The 14,480-nt window shown below is 34.3% G+C and overlaps 1 protein-coding gene and 1 long non-coding RNA gene across 4 annotated transcripts in view; one reads left to right on the forward strand and one right to left on the reverse strand.

Annotated features, from left to right (window-relative positions):
• The window catches only part of eya1 (EYA transcriptional coactivator and phosphatase 1), a 100,140-nt gene extending 96,782 nt beyond the window's left edge, over positions 1 to 3,358 (reverse strand). For both annotated transcript variants that reach the window (XM_066721005.1, XM_066720999.1), the window contains exon 1: positions 3,209 to 3,358. The gene's annotated coding sequence lies outside the window, so the exon portion shown is untranslated. The remainder of the gene's footprint in view (positions 1 to 3,208) is intronic.
• LOC136767206 (uncharacterized) overlaps positions 2,935 to 14,480 on the forward strand; it is a 36,339-nt gene continuing 24,793 nt past the window's right edge. For both annotated transcript variants that reach the window (XR_010821820.1, XR_010821819.1), the window contains exon 1: positions 2,935 to 3,247. This is a non-coding gene — a long non-coding RNA (uncharacterized LOC136767206). The remainder of the gene's footprint in view (positions 3,248 to 14,480) is intronic.

The raw sequence follows: 14,480 nt of genomic DNA on the forward strand, positions 1-14,480 counted from the left end.
AAGGTGCCATGCTCCTTGAAGATTCATGCTTAACCCTCCAAAAATCTGTTGTCATAGCTGAGCTACATTTTTAAATCTATATCTTACTGACCAGCCGTTTACCCTGACTGTGGGTGTTAAATCTTGGACATCCACTAAGAGGTAAATCAATTACATTTCTGGTTCATTGGGATTGGAACCATAAATTGAGTTGTGCAGCTGTATACCCTGAGGTCCTTCTGCCCAGGTGCAATTCCTATGGCTCTCCTTTTCTTTTTTGCTTAAAAATCACATGATCGCCCCAGCAAAACTCACTGAATGTGTGTTCTATACCTGCACTGCACACCTTGTCGCTTTGAAAAACTTCCCTGCTGTTTTAGCAGTCTGAAACTCTGTGACACAAACACGATCCTTAGATCACATCCATCTTTCTGAAATTCTGTCTCTCAATGATACTTTCACTGTATTCTTATGCTGCAGGAATTTTGCATTTTGTCCCCTCATAAATATATATTTGTATTTCCTCTTAGCTCTCTTACAGCTTTCCTACCTTGCAACACTAACTATCAGGAACACCTCAGCTACGCAGGACAGATTACAGCCCAACATAACACAAATATAGATAGGTCTACACTTAACAATAAATTGAGTAATCCATCAGAATGTGCTTTACTTACAGATTGCTCACTTAAGTCTTGAAGATCCCTCCGATGAAGATTTTGGTTATGTGCTCTTTCTTGGTGATCAGGACTATTTCACACTCCTGCACATATGAAACAAAACCAGCCACACAGTTGTACTAATTAGTTTGGAAGAGTCTGACGTGACTGCTTTGCTTCCCTAGCTTTCCTTGTGTGGACATGTATATTCAGATGAGGGTTCAACTTAAAAACAACACACAGTGAATCTTAAACATTAATCTAATTTAAAAAGACCAAATTGAATACATTAAAGTAGAATTGTAATGAACAGTTTTTTTTCTTGTATGTCTGTTTATTTCTGGGGATGGCATATGTATACATTCTGTTTGAAGCCTAATGTCAGTCATGATGCTCATACATGTGATCAACAAAGCACAATAATCAGCTAGAACATATTTATGGCCTATGTCATACTCTGTGAATACAACTATACGTTTTTAAAAAGTTCAATTTCTCCATGTGATCCATCAATGTCTGCTGAACTATAATGCTAAAAGGAAATAAAAACAAAGAAATATGATTGCAGATTGAGTTAGGATAAAAGAGAAAATCCACAAAACTTCCAGATTGCTACCCTTAGGCTAAGGATGTTATTATACTAAGACTGTAAGTAAGAGTAGGTCACAGTTCTGTAGCCTATGTATTACGTGCATTACACAGTATGCCAATACATTTATTTCTTATGTTTTTGGATTTAGAATCTTAGTTGCTGCAGAGGTTTTCATCCCCTTCCGACATTCTTATTAAACACATTGAGTCATAACCTGGGTTTACAGGACGTACAGTCAAACCTTTACATGCTTCTCATGTTCGTGCATTGGTTTCAGAACAATTTATATTTGTGTAATATAAATGTATTTTCAGCTTGAGGTAAAGGAGAGCACAAATGTGAGCCAGTTCCACAAGACATGAGGTACTGTCACTCATCAATTAAGATCTGTACCAAAAAATAATCATCTGTGCAAACAACAGCATGTAAAAACCAGAAGGAGCATAGTTTGGCCCTTTTTAAAACATTTATCTGAAATGTATTATTATTATAATTATTATTATTATATGAGACATTTCCAACTGTGATAGGGAAATCATAAAAAAGTAAGAAAGCAAGCTGGCTGGATTATTATATCAGTGGATTGAAATGCATTCAATTGGTGCTCATCAATCACCATGTCTAGCAGTTCAATTGTTAATTATTTTTGTTAATGTATACATTGATGTCTTAATATGCCTATTTACAACAAACCTAAGTTTATATAACCAGGACGCAATTCCCCAGAGTAAATAGAAATGGCAACTTCTCTAATTCAGTAGTGTGTACAAAGAAACTACAGCAGGGTTCTCATGAAACACTACAACTGTTACACAATCCATAATGCAAATTAAGATTTAACTTTATATTATGATTTCATTCATCTCCCGTGCATCGGTTATCAATAGCAGCTACTGTATCAAGAAAGTACAAAATGAACAATTATCTGGACTGGTTGCACGAACTTAATAAATGAAACCACAATAAATTACAGTTTGCCTAATAATAATAATGACATTTATAGTAATAATAATGATGATGGTAGTGATGACGATAACAAAGTACGAAATAGTCGATTAAGACATCGTTTTACTTTCAGTGGCCTGTAACTTTTACAACAAAGTTTACATGCATGGTAATATATATATATATATATATATATATATATATATATATAGAGTCAATAACAGTCAAAGTCACAATAACAAATCAATCAATACATAAATAAGGATGAAAGACAAGGAAACTCGTCGAAAGAGAATTAATGTCACTTGTGTTAGGCTTACTGTTTTTAATGTTTTTAATAATAATAATAATAATAATGAGAAAAGGTCAAATCTAGCGTACTTGTATTTATAATTCTGACACAAGATGAAACCTCGTGTAACACAGCAGTGCCATTTCTGAACAAGACTAAAGTGGGACGACAATAAAGTGTCCCCAGGTCACGCACACACCCATTAGGCCTGCAATTAAGCCCAATTAAACGCAACTCTTCATCCTGTCGTTAGAGCCCTACAATCTACACAACGGGTAAATAAAGACTTCAATAAACAAACATGGGGCATTTTTAGTATCCGTGTGCAACCCACTGTGCAATTTCCCAATTGAGGTAAAAAGGACAAATGCCTGAACGACGACCCTGTCTCCGCCCCTGAGCGGGCAGAAGCAGGCCCGGTGACAGATCTGTGAAGACCCCCATGTGGGTGAAGCCCGGGGCTCGATACACGTGTTGATATCTGTCCCGGGGTTTCTTCGTGCTAAACATGATGCTGTTTATTGGAGCCACGGTTACATATTGAAACACGGGACACCGAGTCACCGAGCTGTCAGGACCGACTGTGTGGGGGGCAGACGTGACAGATTTCATTTCACAACAGTCTCGGCATTAGGTTATAGCAGCAGCCAGGACAGGCTCCCTGCCCTGCGCCACGGCTCTCCACACAGAGGGGATAGGAGTAGGACAGGAGGGGACCGACGACGAAAAGAGTATACTCACTCAATGGGCCACCCCAGTCCAGACTGTTAACTAACCACGGTAAATATGTCCTCCGGCTTGAGACGAGTCAAAGGTGTGTTTTGTTGGCAGTGGACACGGAGAACAGCAGGGAGCGGGTGCGATGAGATGCTGCCGGAGTTGCTGGAGGGAGAGCCGGTCGGCGCGCCTCTCGGTCCTGCTGCCCGCATGCGCGCAGGGCTCCGCCACAGACGCGGCTCTTATTCCTGCAAATGCGCGCAGGACGGCCGGGAAGTGTGTTTTCCGACCGGCTCGCCACTGTGTTTGCATGCTTCAGTATATTCTACGTATTATACAGCCAACACTTCGATGGCATATATTTCGCAGATGTGCACATGGAGGGGCCGAGATGCGCAATGCACGCTGTCAGTTGCGTCGGGCTCAGGTCAAGCGCAGCCAACTTCCAAATGAAATAGAGGAATAAAACGCAGATCGGATCACTGTTATGTTTTTTGTTCAGGTGTGTTTGGTAGTTGTGAAACAGGACAAGTGTGTGCACTGTAGGACACCGCAGGTTGGGCTGAAAATACATCCACCGTTTCCACTTTTAACTCATCCGAATAGTCGGAAGAGTGACATTCAAAATCTCATATTTGAATAAAGATTTTCAGCCTGCAATGGCTTTTGTTTGTTTGTTCGTTTTTCTTTCTGCTGTTGTTTGTTAATAAACGCTGATAGCTTTTCTTTTCATTTGTTGTCGGCGGACAGTCAACTATATATAGGCTCTATGGTCTGAATCTGGTTAAAGGTTATAAACACACACACACACACACACACACACACACACACGTGTATGCATGTGTGTAACCTATCTGAGTGTTTGTTAAAAAGGGCTGGATTGCTTGAATATGTAGAGATGGATTTCCAATAAATGTAACCTGATTTTTTAATATACTTTAAAAGTAGCACTATCTTCACGCGTAAACATAAAATATATTACATTATATAGCCTACATATGAAACCTTATATGAATATATTATTGTAAATATATTATTGAAGGTGAAGCTATATATAAGAGGTGAATTAATGTGAGCAAAACATATGTGATTATGCCACAGGTTATTTTCGAGACACAAAACACACCAATCCACAATAGCTAAATAAAATCAGAAGTGAACATGCTCTTGCTTGCTGTGCTCAAAATCACACCTTTGTTTTGTTATACATCCTCAGCGCACGTTTTCTGCAGCACAGCATCCAGATTGCAATAAGTGCTAGAAAATGTTACAGCAAATCTAAACTGGGCACCTGCTTTCAATTATATAGGAGGCAAAGATGCAAATCGATTGGCAGTATTTCGATGAGCTTTACTGTCCAGGAAACGTCTCTGGGAAAGTAGGAATGTAGAAACAGGATAAAACCAAGAAATATACATTTGATGTGAAAAACGAGAAGCAGACCGAAGTGCTAGTATTAAAACGTATGCTGCTGTGATCGGCATCGCATTCACATTCATATATGTGCACAAACCAAATCTTGTGTTTCTTAAAAAAAAAAAAGCAGAGCTGCTGGTGGGGGAGTGTGAATCGAGGGTCACACGGCACCAGGTCATCTCCGCTGATCTGATTTCAACCAAAAACACGTCTAATGAACGGAGAAACAACATACACGCATATAGTGATATATGATTATGCACATACAATTAAAAAATTCTACATAAGTTAATATTGTATTATTAACCCTGGAAAATTAATACGTCCTTTCATTTAATAATATTCCTGGCTTTGGCTTGTTGGAAAGTTACTCAACCCGTCTAAAGTCACTGGTGATGCTGATGCTCAGAGGGAAAACGGGGGCATGGCCGACCCTTCACATGGTGAAATGTTTCTGTCAGGTGCAGTTTTGCCAGCATGTAGTTCGTTGTCAACAGGAATATAAAAAACAACTCAATAACAACTCCATTCTCAGTAGTAGTTTCACCTCTGCAGACTGAAGACCTGTACAATACATGCTATACATGCCGCTGAAAGAACTACTGCATACTATTACAAAATAGATGTCATGATTCAGTTACAATAATAGAAATCATGATTTTATTTTGTTGTGCAAATTTTGCAGATCGTTTGCAAATTGTAAGCATGGCACTCTAAGGTGATACTATAGCCCACATAATGTTCAGATTATTATTTGCATTTTAAAGCCGTTCTTTATTCGATTGGCATTATTGTTATCATTATTATTATTAAAAGTTAATTTATTTACAAAATCATATTCCTATTATTTTATGTTGAAATTACAAATATTTTCTACAAGCAGTAGCCTACATTATATATAATAATAATAATAATAATAATAACAATAATAATAATAAAGTTAGTGTTACATTAATTCATTGTTAGTGCCTGTAGGAGGAATATTTATTCGCAATAATTTAGCATTTCTATAAAAGGCACTTTAAAATGCTACTTCTGTTTAATTGTATCCAGAAGAGATGTGTTCATGAAAAACGTACAGCTACAAACGTGCAAGCGAACATATATGTTATTCTACTATTCTCTCTATAAAGTGAAAACTTTTAAATGTTGCCCCCAGCATAACCGAATTGAATGCATCGCAGACTATTAGTGTTGTCTTATATATTTATTCGTTTTAAGTTACTTATTTTTTAATATTTAGTTCAAACCCTGTGAAGATTTTGAGGTTCACTTGATACTTTGGAGTTTATTTTCAATCACTTTCATCAGATAATGGGTTACATTATTATATATTGTAGAGCATACTTAACCCGGCAACAGAAATGTATGGGATAGAACATACTGCAGCATACAACAGTCCAAGACAATCACACGTTTAAATCCAGGAGGCAATAGAAATACGTTTAGATTCATCAGTCATTTTGTTTATATATATACAATTACAAATTCAACGTTCATTACGTTCAATAATAATAATAATAATAATAATAATAATAATAATAATAATAATAATAATAATAATGTACTTTCCTTAAAATCACCCTTTTGTGTCACAATGGGGTTAGACAAAATATCCCAAAAATAAAATAAAAACTTTTTTATTTATGCTCTACAGTACATCACATTGCTCTATTTATATACTGGTCTATTGCTATATTTTTCAATTCCTTAGTAGTAAATCGCCACATTGATTTCTTTAATCATTGAAAATGGGACACTTGCATGTATTGTTGATTGCTCATACTGTGGTCTTGATATGAATGATCTTGATTTAGAAATACATGTAATAATGTATTTACAAATTACAGTATATGGATATCTCATTTTACTAAAATAGACCTCATACAACAGTGTTTTCAATTTTAATTCACATTTTCACCCCACCAATTACTCTTGTAAGAGATCTAGAAGGAGGTCATCTTATTAGAGACCATCTGTGTCAAAACGCGCTTGCTGTAACTTGATATTACAGTAGTCATGGACTATGTATGTGACGTCTACAATTCAAGTTTTTCATATTTACTGTTAACCTTCGATGCTAGGGCTATCATTTGATTATGACTTCATACTATTCTTTTTCCAACCAAGACACTTCCTTGCATTATTTCCGATTTCCAGCTAAAATGGATGAAATATTCCCCTCTAGTGGTGAATAAAAATTATCTTTATACGTCAATGGGTTGAGTACATCTGTTTTTTTGTTTTGTTTTGTTTTTTGCAAATATGTACAATTGTAAAGAGTATATATATTTAATTGAATAACATTAACAATAATAACACAATATTTCTCTTGTGTGCTGTCAAATATTTGTCTTATCATATTCAGAAGCGTTATACAACAGGGCTAAGTATGGGTTGCACTTTTCAGTCCTTAAGGTGCTCCCCAGTCATACATTATTAGTAGCAGGTCAACCCTGGTGCTGTATTCATTGACTCAATTATTAGGCTTAATTAGGTAAAAATAAAATTTGTTGGAGGTATTCAGTGATTGATGATGTAGGACGACATTTTAAACATGCAGGGTTGTGAGGCTTTAGGAAGAGGATAAGTCACCACTGGTCAAACAAATAATATTTCTAACATTTCCCAAACTACACAGTCCAAAATACATTGAAATAACAGTGAAATCACATTGAATAATGATGTGGAAGTGACTATGAAAATGTCCTGGATTTCAAAATCAATGTTGAACCTCGAGGTGAAATCAGACTCGAATAATGACACTGGACTTGAGCATTGCTAGAGTTTAAAAATGGATGGTGAATCATTCCATTAGTATAATGAGGCAATTTTCTCCTGCACCTAATGTATTTATGGGATGTCTAGTCAAAGTTTTTTCAATATATTTCTGCTTTCTTTGATTTTTACAATGAAGAAAGTACGTATCGTTTTGGATGTCTATTTCATGGTGGTCGTGCATTTAAAGCTATTTTCAATATGAATTAATCTACCTTTGCAATATAGTATAATAAGTTTAATATATGCAGAATGTAGTCTAAGCAATATTATAATATTTGTTTAGTATCTGTTTGATAAAAAGTGAAATAAAAAACGATTTTCCCATTAAATTTAAAAATCATTACATTAATCAGGTTAAAGAGGTTGGTTCATATTAGTTCATTTTGTAGTGGATGGAATATAGATCACTGATGGACCAATAAAATACTGTCCAGGATCCCCTGAGACTAAAACAAGAATGTAGAAAATGTCCCCAAAAATGACTAGATGAGATCAAAGGGTTTGCAGATTCTATGAGAATAATTGTTAGACAAATCTTAGATATTCTTGATCCACCAGTGTATCGCAGAACTAAAGGAGCGGTGTATGATAATTAGGGACTGGCCTATGTGCAGATTCAAACCACTGTCCCCTTATTGCACTTATTGTACGCTTATGTTCTCATATGTCATTTGGCTGTCGCTCATCCATCAATGCTTTGCTTTGAATAAAATGTATCATGCAATGTACTGGCGAACCGGCCAGGTCCTGCGCCCCGTGTTTGCCCTGGTTTAGGTTCACATGACCCTGTTCTGGATGAAGCCCTTATTGAAAATGGATGGATGGATGGATGAAATGTATCACTATATTTATACAACTATTGTGTTGACCTTTTCATTGCTTCTGTACATTGTCTAAATAAGGACACAGATTAGGATATATAATGCACATGTAGTGTCTTTCGTATTTATTAATAAACATTTTACCACAATACAACTGTATAAACACATACTTATATATAGACACACTTGCAGGAAAGTAAATAGTAAAATTGGTAACCAAAAAGTAACAAAAGCAATTAATGTAAGCACAACTGTGAGCTAAAAGATATCTGGGGGTTGATATTCATTACAAGGGCTTATGCAAATATATCATATTATTTTACACATGACAAAAATATATACTATTGTCAGTGTATGTCTCTCAAAAGGTGACACAACCATTTCAAGACACATTGATACAAATACATAGATAAAATAAAATGTGTGCTGCAGTTTCAGTTATACTTTACTGGTGGTGCAATATCTGAAAGTTACATTTTCTCTATAGGATGTCATGTTAACAATGACTATGATAATAAAAGTAAACAACTTTAAAAGTATAATTTATGTATTAAAAAAATCGTAATAAGAACAATACACTGTTAACTTTAATCGTCATTTATTCATTTATATATTTATTTAACGATAACTGACACATACTGTTTTTAGCCAGAGGGTCTTAATAGTAATTCTTCAGAAGAAACTATGGCTGTGAGAGATGTTTGGCAAGAATCACATTCTTAATTTCTTCATGCTCCATCTGTGGAAATGATAAAGTGCAGCCATAATGGAACACAACAAGATTAAATTAATTAGGTTTATCCATTATACTGCAGTCTTCCAAAGATGATTGCAATTTTCTCTGTAAAGGCCATTATTCTGAAATCTATTTAGCAGCTGATTCAATTAAGATGGACTTAATGTAAATTTAACAATACAAATAACACTTCCTTTCATGTATGTTTGAAAAGGGCATGTAAGAGACCTAACAGTACTCCTGATAAACACTGCTGTAACCATTTTTAACTTCAAACAAACCAGGAGGTATTTGATTTCTTTTCTATAGTGAATTCTGGGATCAATAACTTTGTTTCATGTTTTCATGTTCTTAGTAATGTAAAAGTATCCAGTTACAAACTCCTGTCTGTAAGACAGAACAGACCACCTTTAGTGAATTATTCTAAATACACTGGGAAATTATTTTAGATTTTAATTACTCTTTTTATATTACACTTTTCCATTTAGAGCTATATAGACTGCCAAAAGGGTTCTTGTGGCTGCAATTAGAACACAATATTGTTAGCAATTCTCATAGTCCCTTAACAATTCTGTTAAATTCCTCATTCCCCACAAAGGAGTTTGATTTAAATCATTAAAACTCCTTAATTCATTATATTCTGTATTAATAATCTCTGGTTAGATAGAAAACACATTCAAAATAGAGGTACACAAACATGCACATTTTGTATGTACCACTTTAAAAAAAAATAGTTTAAACATTAAAGTTTAAAATTGCATGTTGTATTCTCCATCAAAACAAACAGCCTAGAATGTATACTTTTCCTCTTATTATACATGTAAAATGTTTCAGCTAAAACAGCAGGAAATGCAGGAAACTATAGTTTATTCGCCAAGGAATTCAAGAGGAACAAAGGGTGTAAATTAAACATTTTCTTCAGATTTAAAACATAGTTTGATATGGTGTATATGGTATAATTCTGCACTCGTGGAAGAGAAGTTGGCTTGAATCCTGTCATTAATTGTTTTCCCTTAACGGATCTGATCTGTCCCTCATTGGCCACTTCCTCAGAATGGATCAGGTCACCATCAGGGGAACAATCCATATGGAAGTGAAGTTTACAGAAGGAGGTTTCTGTCAAAGGCAGCTGCCTATCAAATAATGCTCAAGCCAGCACTAAACTACATTCTGTATTCTTCATATTGAAAGATATTAAAACTTAGGATTTGATTTATTTCAAACCAAAAAGTTTAAGGATGTATAGTTAATGTACTGACATTTTTCATACACAGCAAACATATAATTTGTCTTTTAGCTATATCATATGCACACACACACACACACACACACACACACACACACACACACACATACACACATATATATATATATATATATATATATATATATATATATATATATATATATACTTTTAAATAAAACTATAGGAACATCTGCTTTTTGTGTCTTGACTTTGTTTCTTTCCTGTTTGAACCTATGCTTATTGTGGGTAAATGGTACAATTACCATATCCAATCAGACAACACACTTATATTATTTTATGCTGCATTTAATTTTTGAGACAGGTGTTTTATATTAGTGTGCTATCAGATTACCAGCAAAGTGAAATAACATGCATCTGGAGAAAACTCCACATTGTGTTTTAATATGTAACAGGGAAGAACTAAAGCATTTTGTTAAATATTATCAAAAAAGCAATATAATTGATAAGTGATCTTGATATTGTGGTTAGTAAAGTGCATTTCAGAAAAGCTGGGGGATTGGATTTTTTTTTTCAAGCAATGGGATTGATAAAACCTGGCCACCAGGCCAGGTAACATAACCAGGAAACCCGAGAAGGAGACTGAAGGCCCTTACTGTAACTGTTAGAGAAAGCTAAAAATACTCACACAGGGAACATTCCAATGGCTTAAGCAACTAGATTAGGGACTTCTGTTGACTCAGTAACAGTTCCCTTTGAAGTTCATTATAATATTTTTTTAATCTATGTATATATACTTTTTAAATGTATAAACATCGTTTTAAGCAAATTACTCCTTTTGAAATTTTCCCCTCACAAAATTTTCTTGTGTAACCACATGATAATTTTACCTTCCAAATTACAAAATATTTACATATTTATATACAACTTTCCATAGCAAAATTAATCACAACAAAGGTGACATACATTTAGAAGTTTCTCACCTCATTACATTTTTTGAAAAACTATAACTCATATCACAAGCTGTTTTTTCTTTTTTTGAGTGACACAAGAAAACACATTTCTAACACGGATATATGGCTGAATTAATCCTTAGTCTGAAATATGTTACTCAAAGTCAGACAATGGGATCCTTCAATAACCAGTTAATGCCATGTTAGGTTCACTTTGATTGTAGGATCCCATTGAGCTATTCTCATTTTAGACCTTTTAAGCTGCTGTTTTCAATAACTAGCTCATTGATATGAAACCATCCTGATATGAAACCAATAATTTTATATATATATATATATATATATATATATATATATATATATATATATATATATATATATATATATATAATCTCAGTGTCTTAATAGACATATCTCACTGCTATTTAAGTAAATGGAATTTGGCAACAGGGTTCATGCAGTTCAAATACTTTTGGCATACAGTATTTAAAATAAATACATACACAAATAATAGACTACTACCAACATTGTCATGTGTAAATGTAACACAGATCCTTAAAGCCAGAATGCTTTTTTCCTCAGACCCCGACAAACTGAAACTCTATTTCCTGTCTAATTCCTATTCTAGACCAGTGGCTGATGATGCTGTTTCTTGCTCCAGCCCATTGGCTGTTACTCCACATGCAGCACTCTGTGTTGCATTGCATGATTGGTTACACTGTTTTGAATAAAAACCAGCAATGGCTATTTCTTCAATATACATATTTCCTACAGGTATCCCAGCATAAAAGTCTAGCCCACTGTCTGGGTGGCTGAAGAGAACACAGTGTATATATATAAACAAAGGTTCTATATCATTAGTCCGTATAACTGAATACCGTCCTTTCCTTACAGCTTTGCAATTATTGGAGAATATCCAGATTATACATTTGGACCAGAGGAAACACATCAAACAATAGATCAACTTTCTCATTGACCCAGGCATTGAGTTTATTGTATTTGTTCAAAACTATTGCACTTACTCGTCCCATCAATTAGAGAAACAAATACTACTACTACTACTACTACTACTACTACTACTACTACTACTACTACTAATAATAATAATAATAATAATAATAATAATAATAATAATAAGTAAACATTTAAAAATCAGAAAACTTGTAGTGATTAGTAATACACTGCTGCTACACAAGATCTGACCATTTTACATGGAAAATCACTGCATGAAATTTAGGGAGTATGTTAAACTTTAGGTGGGGGGGAGATGAAAAACACACCACCAAACATGGAATTTAACAAAGAGCATATCTTTACAGATCCGAGTTTCCTAGGTTTGGAAACCAATTTTTTTTGTATATATATATTTAACTCACGTTGTTTGAACATGAATCGTATGAGGGAGGCCTTTCTCTTGCCAAAATAGGCAGAGCTGTTGTAATTTATATTTTTTTATATAAAGAGTGGTTTGGCCATGCGGCTTGCAGTGTCTATTGCTATTACAAATGCCATTCATCTCACCACAATGTTTTGAGAATTGGCATATTATATGTAAATTGTATCTTTTCTAAAACCCATTGCTCGGTGAAGAAGCATATGGTTATGTGTAGTTGTCAGAATGCAGCTATTCATATTAGCAATCAAAAGATTAAAAAAACATTAGATTTATGTCTCAAACCTGCTTTTAAGCACAATGCTCAGCAAATGCAACAGCCGTCTTGGCTTTAAAACAAAACCACTTAAGTCTATCTGTCCATCAGTGGGGACCTCAACCAACCCCCACCTCCCACCCCCTCTGTTTCTTGTAACTGCATTTTATGAAAGGTATTGTAAATAAGTCTTAGGTTTTCAATTAAGTTTTCCTAAACATGGCAAACATGGGCAAGTAATGAAAACAGAATGAAAAGCTGGCAAGGTATTACCATATTAACAATGGCATCTTGTTTCAATGTAGTAATTCTATTTTGCTCACAAATGTGGTTTGCGTTCTCAGAAAAATTGCTCAGAAGGCATTATTTATTTATTAACAGCTACCACCTTGTTTTGGTATTTCCCAACAGCTGTTTTTATTCCGCAATAATTTTATAGAGCTGCTCTGCTCTGTACAGAGAACTGATGCAAACACCCTACTGTGATTTAACAAAGATAAAATGGCTTACAAACCCTGTAGTAAAACTTTGTTAGAATACATGTGGTGGAACTAACTTGATTATAACACTTCTCATTGCATGTGGGATTTTATGTACGGTATTAAAAACAAGTTTATTTTATTTGTAGTAGTAGTCTTTTTTTGTGATTTTCCTTAAAAAAACGAAAAAAAAACATTCTATCATAAGCAGTAGGTCAGTTGGTGTGGTTCTTCATACAAGCAAATAGCAATCTTATGGATTAAACTACATTTAGCCACACTTGTCTCTTGGGATTTACTTTGGCCATGTGCTTCCAATGCCATGAGCCAAAACCCTACTCAGTATTTTGACAACAGAGCCAGAAAAAACAACAAAAAACTTTTGCTTTTTAAAAAAAGAAATGAAGATGTAGTGGAGGGAAACAGTAGTCTCTCTGCCACTGCCTTACTCAATCCATATGTGAGCTTAAACACAGGAAATACCCACCATTCACTGTAATCAAGCCAGAGGCCTATTCATCTGAAAGTGCCTTGTGGAACTAATTGGACTCTATTAAGACAGTCAAACCTGAACATGCAATGTACAGAATAGCTCATGACACAGTCATATATTAATAATAATAATAATAATAATAATAATAATAATAATAATAATAATAATAATAATAATAATGAAGAACAAAATAATAATAACAACAACAATACAAATAATAATAATGGCTGCAAAGTCTGTGAATACTGTACAGAATGTATTAAGATACACATTGGAAAGAATTACTGTTCCATGGTAAATATATATATATATATATATATATATATATATATATATATATATATATATATATATATATATATATATATATAGGCTGAGAGAGAGAGAGAGAGAGAGAGAGAGAGAGAGAGATGTTATAATGCTTGCTTATTCACATATATTAATCTATTGCTGGATTTCATAAACTTAATTTGACCATTAGGATTTAGATGTTATTTTTAAATTGGTCGATAAGAAAACTAATATCTACATGTTTAACTTCAAGGATATTTGTTTTGGCTGAAAGAAACAATTTGAAAAAACAATCACAGTTCCTGTGCAGAAGCAGTGCTGAGTGACATCAGACTGCTCAGCCACATCGAATCCTTTCACAATTGGATGGAGGAGTCTAAAGGAAGGTGATGCCATTACTTAAAGGTCTTATGGCGACCATATGGCAAAATATTGAACTTTATCAGTGACTTGTCAGGTTCCTTGTGTGTGTT

This window comes from Amia ocellicauda, chromosome 2 (genome assembly GCF_036373705.1).
Source record: "Amia ocellicauda isolate fAmiCal2 chromosome 2, fAmiCal2.hap1, whole genome shotgun sequence".
Lineage (NCBI taxonomy): Eukaryota > Metazoa > Chordata > Actinopteri > Amiiformes > Amiidae > Amia > Amia ocellicauda.